Below are 12,630 nucleotides of genomic sequence, written 5' to 3' on the forward strand. Positions count from 1 at the left end.
GGAAACACTATGGCAAACCAAAACATGAAATAAGCAAAAGGCAATGTAATATATTGACAGTGATAAGATAAAAGACTGATTAACAAAACAACAATGGCACAGAAGTAGGTAGAACTCAGGGAACTATCTAGCAAGTGACAACAACAACGATAGTGACAATAACTGACAATGAGGAGTTCCAAACACAGGGAAAGGATGGGACACATGACCAGTGATACCCAAAAATCCAATTTGAAATGTCTGCCTGAAAAGGAGTAGGACTCACTAACTGAGCCAGGTCTGGAAATCCAATCCAAGAGATATTCTGATTTTTGGTAGATGAGAAATAAACACGTTATCGAAATGTTCACTGCCAGGAGTTAGTAATGAATTATTAATCATTAATAAACTAGTTAAAATTAATCATTTTTTTTGTGTTAATCAGGGTGGTTCCCCAATTAACATTATCAAATGTGATTGACAGTTTATTTGTGTTAAAACTGCTTTAGGAGATACAAGGTGTAAGGAGCTCCTTCTAGGCTCCTCCCTGTGTCTGTGTTTGTTTGTGTGTGTGTGTGTGTGTGTGTGTGTGTGTGTGTGTGTGTGTGTGTGTGTGTGTGTGTGTATAACTAGCACAATGCCAATACCGTGTTCATGGTTCTGTCATACCTATCATACCTATAGTTATGTTTCTTGTTAGCACATGTTTTACTGTTGTTTGTCGTCTGTGTTTGACCCCATGTTTGCACATATCTCTAGTCTTGTATGTGCATATATCACCTACCGTTTATAACCACTTGTTGAGTTTATGCTGTTTTAGTTGTGTTGTTCTTCGTGTTTTCAGTTTCGTTGAGTATTGTGGCTTATCTCTGCATCCTGCCTCGCCTCCCAACATCACAGAAACACCGACCACTGAGCGATGCCAAAAACTTTCAGTTTTTTTTCCAACTCTGTGCTTTAAAATTTTCGAGCTTCTGAACTTTCAGTTAGTAGAAAATTAATAGATTATATGAAACTGCTTTAAATAAGATTAGAAAAAAATGTAATTTAGTTCACATCCTGGACAAAATAGTGTATGTATAGAATAAATGCATCTATTTATTTGTCATAATTAACTGAAACAATGTCCTTAATGGTCCTCAAATCAATCTTTAAGTTCCCTGAAATTGTTCAAAAAGGACAGCCTATTGTGGGTGGAACAGCTATACCATCAGCGTAATGCATATTCTCTGATAAAGTGATTCTGATTAATAAATCTTACAAAATATACAGCCAAAGGAAACATTATATCCAGAGGGCTTCACTTTGCCAACCTTCACCGGTAAAGCTAAAGTCAAGTTCCCACTTGCCTAAGTGTATGGTGCTCTTACTAAACAGTAATATGTGTCCTCTATTACTAGATGCATGGTGTAACTCTCACAAAACAGAACTGTTCTTTTATATACTCTTTTTCGAGCAGCATTATAACCTGAGTGAGTGGAAATTAACTACCAGAATACAATGCATTTGCTGAAATGTGTATTATATAGATTAAATATAAATCATGTATGATCATTCTGGTGAGACTCTTTTTAACAATATTTATCTAAAAGAAAAGTAAATTAAATGTCAATTTAAAAGGGAATTTACCTTAGTGTGCTTCATATCCCACAGACTATGCTTGTATACATTGCAGACAGTACTGTAATGATAAGAAATGATGAAGAAGTAGGATGCCAATGCAAGACTCCGTGACAAACATATTTATATAAAACATAAACAAAAGCAAAACAAAAGATGAAGAACAAGGACAAACTACACTAGACCAAAGTGGCGTAGCAAACAGAAACTGAAAATACTTGCAATAAAGCACAGTGTGTGAAACACACAGGGTTAAACAATGACAAAAAATGACTAACGTTTAAGTACTTAATATGCGCTAATGACAAGTCTGACTAGGGACAGGTGTAACACATAACCGAATAACAAAGGAGGGGCGTGTCCACACACACACACACACACACACACAAAATGACAAACACCAGCAAAAGATCACACTGACATGGGGAGGAGTCGAGGAGGAGGCCGTGCCATGACAATTGCTGATATATTACATACATTATTATTGCATGAAGTAGTTATATTGTTAATACATTACTTACATTAAGCAGATATATTGCTGATACATTACATTAGATATATTGTTATTGTTGGTGTACATTTATTGTTGGTGTTACATTAAGTAAATGAATTGATGGTACATTAAGTAGGTAACATCAGGTTAACATCTAGAGATATAAACTTTTGAACATTCCAAATAAAGTGGAAAACAACCAAATTAAGTAGATTGTAAATAAACTTTAATTATAACAAAACATTTACTTAGAGAGTTAAAAAAAACAACATTAAAAACAGTTAAATAATTAACTGAATGAAAAGGACAGCCATCTGCCAGCCTATAACACTATGGAAATCTCTAGCTAAAACATAAAATGAATGGACTTGTGTGTATGATTGAATTGAGTATGTGTTTGTGTATGCGAGTGAGCCATGTGTGTGTTGTGTTCAGAACCTGGTGGAAAAATGGAAAAAAGCCGTGGAAGGCAAGGATTGTCTAAATCAGTATGGTCATTGCTGAAGCACTGGGAACGAATTAGGGATTGTGATGGTTTGCTGTACCAAGTAGTGGACAATGTGAGGCATGGAGAGTGTCTACAGTTTTTAGTGCCAGACTGTTTGAAGACACAATCCTTGAGAGTGTGCATGACTCTATGGATCATCAAGGCATAGAGAGAAGATTGTACATGACTCGACCACAAAAATTATATTAAAATAGTAGTTTATACGGTATGGAGTGCCTGAGCGATTACACTTTGACCAAGGCTAGAATTTGGAAAGTGGGGTCATTGCAGAGTTGTGCAAGCTGTACGGCATTAAGAGGAGCCGCACAACGCCGACTGGGAATACCCAGTGTGAGTGGTTTAACAGGACATTTCATGAGCTTTTCAGTACTCTTCCACCAGAGAAGAAACACAGATGGCCAGAGCATTTACTAGAATTGACCGATGCATATAATGTGACTCCACATGAGACTACAGGGTATTCTCTGTATTTCTTGCTGTTTGGAATGGATCCTCATCTTCTGATTGATGCACTGTTAGGAGTTGTAGTGCTTATTCATGATTGTCTAGCAGTATGCCAGAGCCGGCTGAAAGAGGCACAGAAAGCAACTTAAAGCATAGCTGTTCAGAGGGACAAAGTGTACTGTCCATTGATGTAGGTAATGTAGGATGTAGGTACCACCATTGATGTAGGTCATTGTGTGTATGTTAGAAATAACTCCCAAACAGAAATAAAATCCAGGATGCCTGACAGGCCATTCCTTATCATTTAGTGAACGTGCAGGGGATGATGTCCACCGTGGATGTCCTATCTGATTTTCTGCATTACTATTTACTGCATGACTCATAGAGAATGCTATCATGAACCATCATTTAAATACAAAAAAAATAGGCACATGACAAAATAAAACCAAAAATGCCTTTAGTGGAGTTATGCAACACCCAACGCTCTGTGCAAAAACACAATTAGCCCCTTTGTCAGACTGAGCTGCTACATTTTTACATGCTAAATAGTTCTGTGGGGCTTGTTCTTTGGGATCTTAATATATGAAATGTTGTTGAATGAGTGCAGCATGTGTGGTTACATGATTTCACTTCAAATTTCAAATTAAATTTACCTTCATGTTTCAAGTATTGTAACGGCCCAAGTGCAGGATGCACAGACTCCTTCGACTTTGACAGACGTTTATTGATATATAACGCATACGACGACGGCACTCACACAACATAAACGGTTAACATGAATACACGTAGCACTGGCATGAACAATAACGACGGCAACACAAACATATACGATTAACATGAATACACGTATAACTAGCAACACAAACAATGACCAACACTGATGCACACACCAACAGGGGTTTAAATACACACAGACACATAACATTAAACCAGGTGCAGGTGTGTGCCACTACGGGGGCGTGGCTACAAACAATACAAAGTAACTCCCACTGCAAATATTGCCATTTCAAATTTCTTTTTACTGCGACATGACATGATATGAGAAAATGTGCATAATGTAATATTCAAGACTTTGCTGTCTGCTGCACAGGTTTTTATTATTCTCTTGTGAATATAAAACTGAAATGTTTGTGACATTTTTCAGGTTTTGCAGGTGAACTGTTTTTAAGGAGCCTCCCAAGAAAGCTTCCGTGTATCCAGTAGCAGTAATCCAGAGGTCACAGGAGTGACTATTATGGTTGAGGGTTAGTTTTGGACATGTTATTTGCAAAGCACTGTTACATAATCTGGGGGGAAGAAGAAAAAGAAAATATTATTATACATATTATAATTACAGATTAAGTAAATTTGTGTAAATTAATTTTCCTGTCTCTGTCTTGTGGTTTCTTTCAGTTTCATAATCTCTTCATATATTCAACAGGTTATTCTCAAAAACAAATCTCACCCTGAATATTGATAAAGAAATATTTTATTTGTAGTTTTTGCCTTTATACAGGTTGTTTGGGACAAACACAACTACAGCACACATATCCTAATGGTTTTATCATGCTTATGCATGGTAACTGAAAAACTGATATTTTAGACTAAAATAAAAAGGAATTTTGTGAACATTAGGTCAGCTTTGTAGCGGAAGAGGTTGCTCATCCCAGAATGCTTACCAGTGTAAATTGAATAAAACTGAGGTACTATGCTCAAATGTTCTTTGCCTCTTATTTCAAGAGAACTTAGTACCCAACACATGTACTCTTTATTATGTAAGGCTATATATAAACGTTTAACAGTAAGAGGCCTAAAATAGACCACTGGACACTTTTAGGCTCTGAAAAATGTCTATTTACTATGACGATCTGGTAAGAGAGAAACCAGGCAAAAACCTGTGTTTTCAAGACTGTCCATTATAATGGCATGGAGATTGAGTGCTAAATGTACCATTAATACTAAAGAGAAACATATATACAATCTGAGGCAAGAAATATTTGTTATTTATATGTTAAAAAAAGGTGCTGAAACAACATTATCCAAAATCCTAGAGAGAAAAGGACGTGTTGGAAATGAAGGAAATTGGTGGCATGTGCTGAGTGCTGAGTTCATTATTTTTAGGAAGGGCTTCTCAGCCACTAATAATAATCCCAGGAGTAACCGAAACAGTACTAAGTCTATCTAGAGGACCAGAGCTAGAGCATTTGTTATGCCCAGTAGAATTAATTTCTCAAAATCTTCTTGAAAAACAAGCCCTCCTGACTGTTTGCATCAGAAACTTTAAAAGGGAAGTGCTGGCATCCAACTGCTAATTTGCTTTACCTCTTATTATTTCTGTTTTCTCAGAGAACACATCTGAGCATTTACTGTTACTAAGGACTGGGAGATTCATTAATGTCATTTGTTAATCAAAAGAGTTTTGAAAAGACCCTGATAATGTTCTTATGGCTTTCTTATTCCAAGGCCATAGTGCTTGGCACCAACCATGACACACTAGAGAGAATCACTCTTAAATGGGAAAGGTGAGCAGCAACCACTGCTTATTATTTTCATTTAAGTGTGATTCTCTCTACTTCTATAGAACATTATAAAGCAGTAGTGTTTCTTTGAAGTTATGATTAACTGTTTTGTTTATTTATTTATTGCACTTGCAGCAAATGCATTTATAGATAGATTTGCATGCCAAAATATATACTTTACATAAATCAAATAGAGATATTTACATAAAGCCAGTGCAATGAAATTGGACGTGGTTTCTGTCGGTGCAGTACTGCTGTCACATCCCCATTCTTCTAGCCTACACCTCACTCCACCTCCTGTCTCCTTGCTTCCGCTCTTGACTGCCCTGGGCCTCCAAACATCTATATTGTCCTCCTGTCTCATTCATCCGCACACAATGTCTTTGTCTTTCTTGCATTCGGTTCTACCCCAGCCCTCGTCCTCTGGGCAGACAGTCCAGACGTCTCTCTTTCTCTCACACACCCTCATGCACACACACATACACACACACACTTTCTCTCACACTCAAACACTCACTCACATACACACTCATATGCTAACTTGGTGATTTTAAAAGTAAGAAACCAATTTACAATGCTTATATATCAATCAAATACTCCATTGGTTTTAATAAACTAATATATTGCTGAGGTAAGACATTTTTGTAAAGTTTTATCAAATTGAACTATTTATTTCAAACATGAGTTGTAGGACTTGATTAAATATGAATAACTGGGATAAACAGGCAAGGGTCATTTCTCCTCATGGTTAACCCATGTTCCAGAGCGAAGACTCCAAAGGCTTTCAGAACTCTTTAAGACACCTGTGTTACAGACATAATCCGCAGCTCTGAACCATGCTCAGTGCTTTACGAATCTTCTATAGCCCGTATTACTACATGGTCACGTCATCACCTGAAAGGGCTGTGCTCGTCTGCAGGAGGGTTCGGAGGGCGCAGAGAAAAGGAGGAGCTCTCTCAGGCAGCGTTGGGTCATAACCCCCAACCCTCCACCACCCTCCCACTCACCATCGCTCCCCATCTCCAGCTGGATGACAGGCCTCATTTCACAAAGCCGCGATTCAGATTGACATCTCAATGAGGGGGCCGACCCCCTTCTTTTGCAAGTGCCATTTCACGGCTGGGTCCCCTCCCACCACCTCTGCCGCCCCTACCACTCTGCCAAAACCAGTGCTGCACCCCCCCCCCCCCCCCCCGACTCCTCCAGCCAGAACCCAGTCGTGTCTTTTTTTTTCTTTTCTTTTCTCAAGCAAACGCTCCCATCAGGTTGTGGTGGCAGGAGCTGCTGGGACAGCTCCCTCGTCATGCCTCGCTGCCTCTCAATTGGTGCCTAAGACACTTGCCGCAAAAACTGGCTTGCACCATATACCTCATTTTTGCATATGAATGGCAAGGCTATTATTGGACCCTAAATGCACATTAAACCTGTCTGGAAACAGCCGAAAGGAGGTGTAACCACCCCCCCCCCCCCCCAACTCCCCACCTTCTATTCTTAATAAACAAATTAATTGGACATCGTAGATTTATGGACGGAAGACGTCCTCAAAGCTTAAGTTGTTTTTACTCTTTCCTGTGCTGTGCCAAGTGCCTGACATGGGAGAGATAAGGTGTTTATAGCACTGCCAGGAAGGCAGCCGAGCTGCATCTTGGTGTCTTTGTCCAGCAGCCAGATTGAGACTTCTGGCTTTTGTCTCTTATGGTGGGTAAATAGACTCATCCAGAGGGGCAGACCGTTGCCGGGACACCTCTGTCATTATGCCTCCACGAGTCAGCCCTCTCCCCTGCGCCAGACAGCCGACTGACTGGGTGAGTCGGGTCAGCTCGGGTCTGAGAGGGAGCAAAGCGCATGTCAGAAATGAGGCCGCATCAAGAAATGGAATAACAGCCACTTCTGTCTACACTGACCCTTAGCTGGTTAAGACTTTTGTTAAGGGCAGTCATTTCTTGTCCTGTTTGGTAATCAAGCTATGGCTGACAGAGCTGATCTAGGATGCTGCTCTTTTTGAAGAAGTATCTGCAGGTGACTTTGAGGCGCAGGCAGCTTTGACATCTCTGTGGAAACGTAGTCCATTTCTAAAATGGACCTCCAGGACAGTGAGAGTGCCACGTCCTGATCTTTAATGAGCTGACACTTCAATGCGGATTCCACATGTTTATGCAGATTAGATTTTAGTATGAAATGCTACTGGTTCCTTTTATTTGGATATAGGGAGAAGTGAGGTTGGAGTGGTCTTGTCTCCTTCGACATATATCCAGTTTTAGTGGCTTTAAACAACCTCAGACAGTAGGGATAAACAAGATGGACTCTTTAGCCATCTGCGCAGGCTGGGCATGGAACGTTTAAGATATTAAGGAGCATACTGGTGAGGACTAGAGGGAATCTGAATTGGCTAGATGCTCTCCTTTCCTCCCATTATCCACCACCTGCAATGGCTTTTATCTCAAGATGAAAATCAATATGCAAAAAAAAAAAAAATCACCTGGAGAAAAGAGTTCTGTGAAGGTCATATTGTTCTTGATACTGGACTGGAGCTAATCTTTATGGCGTACCCCATGTTGGGTATTGTGGCATGTTCTGTTGCTCTCCCATGCACATTAAACTGCCTGGCTCCAGCTCACATGCAGAGCTCTTTTCCAGAGGGAGAATCCGTCTCCAGGCCTGGACAGCCAATATCGGCCCAGTGTGGATTTGTTTGTCAGCTGCCTGCGTGGGAGCTCACAACAATGCCGGCCCTGCTGCTGAGGGGCTGGGGTCAGTGGGCTCTACAGTACCAGCCCTTGAGCGAGGGGCCCCGGAGCGTCAGGGCCCGGCAGCTTCCTCGCCGAGCTCCCAACAGCCCTGCAGCGACATCAGGCCTCTCATCTCACCCCCACTTATTCCTTTAATTAGACACTTGCAGAATTAGCTCCTGGAGGGACGCCGCCGCCTTCCAAAAGAAGCTCCACAGCATCACCCCCCCTTTCTACACAGGAGGTGGCAGGCGGCACCGCGAGGCCCAGGCTCATATACATAATCCCAACTCCCCCCGCCAGTCTCTCAACCTGCAATCTCAATGGCACTCCACTCCTTCAGCACGCAGCGCCTCAAAAGGAGCCCGCGTCTCCCGCCACCGGGGGCCCATGGGCGCAGTGAGAAAATGAAGACCTCTGCACCCCTCCAAATCCCCAGGAATTTCTCATTAAGAGCAGGTCCCGGGCTCCTGAAGACCCCCAGGTCCCCCCCCCCCACCTCAACCCTCCCCACCTAAGGCTCTGAAGGACTCGACACTCTCACATGGCAAAATGGACCAGTCCAGTGCACTTTGTGTCGTGCGGCTGTTTCCCTGTGGACATTATTCTCCTCGCTCCCATTCTCTGGCTACAAGACTGTTCCCCTGCCAATGGCGCTTTGAAAGCCCTCAAGACTTCCTCTTCTTTTCACCACATTTTTTTTATAGACATGCGCATGTATGCAAGTGAATGTCCATAATGAAAGACCTAAGCTTTGGAACGGAGTAATTGAAATGACTTTTAAAAAATGCAGGTCAGTTTATCTGAGTGTTTATGTGGTTTGGCACTTTGCTTGGCAGCTGGCTACAGAGCACAGCTCACGAGCGGACAAGTGCCACGGTGACGGGAGGACATGCGCAATGTCACTGCAGCTGTGAAGCAGTCAAGAAGTACCATAGTCTTCGTCCTTGCTAACTTCCCTATATTCCAGCTATAAGGCAATTTTGGTTAACCATGCTTCATCAGAATGAAGACCCCTTTGGACTGTTTCAAGTTGTTGTTTTGTTTTTTTTTGCATTTTTGAAAGACTGGTCCAAGGCTTATAAATATTATATATTAGTGACAGAACTTTACAAATATTATTGCCTTCATATATGTGTGTAAATCTAAATGAGCCTAAATGAATACATGATCAAAACATCAGAGTCAGGCTCAATTGTTTCTAATTAGACTTTGTAAGAGCCCTACAGGGAATGCCATGCATATACAACAAAACCTAGTGTAAAGCTCTCAACTCCATCTAGTGGAGAACAGGGGTTTCTCTTTCCGCATGTGGCTAGTGTCACACTGGCTCTACGCACAGGCCTGTGAAGCAGACTGGAAATTCCTGCTGAATGTCATATTTAATTATAGCCATGGACATAACCAACCTTAAAGCCTGATGAGCTTAGGATGGTTTTTCATGGAAAAGCCAAGCAGTGTGTGTGTGTGTGTGTGTGTGTGTGTGTGTGTGTGTGTGTGTGTGTGTGTGTGTGCGTGTGCATATGTGTGTTTGTGTGTACAGAGGGGGTGGGGATGGGGTGCACACAATCTGCTTTAGGAGGCATTAACTTTAAATTGACACATTTAGATGCTCCCCAAGATTAGGAAGAGACACTGATAGAAGGTCAAACATGAAACTCTGTAGTTTCTTCGTCACACTTGTTTGGTTTAAGCGTAGCATGCAGAATACAATTTCCTCCACCACATGAAGTAAAATTATATGCTTATATAATTCACTCTGTGATTAAGTTTTGACTTTGAACAGTCTAAACTTAGATTTCAGTAACGTTATTCCAGCATCGCCTCGTTTAAGAACAGGATGAGAAATGAGGATGTGGAATAGGCAATATGCTTATTATCATCTTTGCTGGTCTGTATATAAGCTTTGACTTCCTAGGCGATGGAAGCATAGCTCTGTTCTCCATGATGCTCTGCCCTTTGTGTTTCCATACAGTTCTTGTTTTATATGTTGTGCCATGTTTCTGTCTACCTCAAGGTTGTGTAACAGTGATGATTCCCCAGGAGCTTTGGTATATCAGAAAAGTTAAAGACCTCACACTGCCTCTATCAAAATCAATCAAACAAAGTTTAAAAGAGAAAAGGAATAATGCTACTGTTAAATTAGTCATAACACTTATCAAATGTTCCTATAAAAAATCTAGAGTTCCCATGAACAAAGTAACAGAAAAAAAATGGTTCATTTTGACAAATCAGCTCCTGTATCTGTAGCCTCCACAAAAGCATCCACACAAACCGGAAAGCCACAATGACATATTTCACTTAGCCATAGTGATTTAATGTTTGCAGCATTAAATCACTTCATGTCATTTTCAGTTGTTTGGAAATCAAAGCTAAAATTTTAAGGGAATCCTTCATGTATAAGATATAGAGACACAATCTGATAGACAATTACATTAGTACAAATGGGTAATAAACTATGATGACAACATAGAGGAGAAGGAATATAAAAGAAGGAGAGCGCTGTCACAAGCCGAGACAGCTGACAGCTGGGATGGTTGGGGTCAGAGGTTGGGGTGTAGCAATGGGGGAGAAGAGTGGAATCTCAAACAACAGGAAGAGGTTTCACACACACACACACACACACACACACACACACACACACACACACACACACACAAGAAGTGGAGAGAAGCGCGGGCCTCCGGATCTTTGTGAGTGGGTAACAGCCGTACACCCCCAACCTCCATCAACTGTTGGACTGAGGGAGTGCATCTCAAGCACAGTGAACTATTCACCAGACTATTCACCAGTCAGAAAGGCCCCCACTGAGCCTCTTTCATCATAAACAAACACAGAAACATTAAAGAAACATTTAAAAAGCTGGGAGACAGTTTGGGAGGCATGGAGCCTATTTCTATATTGTTCAATAAAATCAAAGGGCATATTTGAAGGGCTCAGTAATGCTCCCTAATTTTTCATTACAAATGCGCTCTTCAATTCACACCACAGGTTTTCACAGGGTCAAACAAATATGCCTGTTTATCAAATGTTTGATTGTGATTAGTGCAAAGGCTTTTACACTGCCGTTATGAAGAACCTGTTGGAATAAAGGTGCTGCTTTTTTTCTTAGAGAGTCTCTTGAGTGCTTATTCACCTCCTTCACTATCTCATTTTCAGTAGAAGCAACATTCAACATTTTTTGGCAAATGTACATAAGTTCCAAATAACTAATAGTGTTTTTTTGTTTGTTTGTTTGTTTTTAATGAAATTAAAAGAAGGCACGTCATGTAGCTAATTTAACTCATGTAAGGCTGAAGTTATTTATAAAAAGTTTGATTTGGTTACAAACGTATAATCTTAGAAAACACAACAATTTGGCAGAAGCAGCTTAACTCTTTTTGTTGTTTTGTACTGCCCCCTGGCAGCGGTGTATGTTCCTGCACTTGCATGTATTATTTAAAAAACCGTTTATACACTTTTTACGTAAATATTGGACTACTGTAAAAAGTTAAATAATACTTAATCATTATACATGTGTTAATTACATGTGTTAGTAAAAGCTTGTGATGGAACACTAGCGTTAATAATTTTATGTACATTTATATATAAAGAGGAAAAAATCGTATTTGCTGTTAATGTTGTCCCCTTTTGTGAATTCTGCATTTTGTTTTATTTGTTCAGCATACTGAATTCGGCTGCTTAACTTCAGGACCAATTATCAGCTGTATTCGATACCCTACTGAAGGGTAAGAGGTCAAATAAAAATATTTGCCACTAGGGGGAGTAGGAAGCAATGGGAATAAGTGTGGGCCTGAAAACTATGGATTAATCAATATTGTTCATTTATTGAACTGCAGAGTGAATCATAACAAACACAGACACACTGATATTAACATACAACATTTTACAACAGCGAACTAAATTAAGCAACAAATTTTAAAAAAACATTGTTTTCATAGGTGTTGTGGGTGATGGGCTTGTAGTGTATTACAACAGTTATAATATCTTACAATTACTATTAATTTAAAATATCAGCTTTTAGTTTAATAAATGTATTAAGCATTGTTACACACCAGGGCTTTTGGCTATCTGGTGTCACTGTCTTGCATTCTTACATAAATTATTTTATGATCAGACAGAAAGAACTATGGCTATGGCAACCCAATGATTGTACACTGTGAATCCATTATTTTGGATACACAAAAATATGATGCTCTGCTATACTGTATAATTTTAAAGCAATATATACAATCATAAAATGGAAGTTAATATGTTGATGAGGTATTTACAATTATCTCGAGCAAGCAGGAGAAAAATAAAACACCCTTCATCGTAAATACGGAATCAAAACAAAAGGCGCCACGGGCTACTTTGTGG

Source organism: Electrophorus electricus, chromosome 8 (genome assembly GCF_041902795.1).
Source record: "Electrophorus electricus isolate QZ-2024a chromosome 8, ASM4190279v1, whole genome shotgun sequence".
NCBI lineage: Eukaryota > Metazoa > Chordata > Actinopteri > Gymnotiformes > Gymnotidae > Electrophorus > Electrophorus electricus.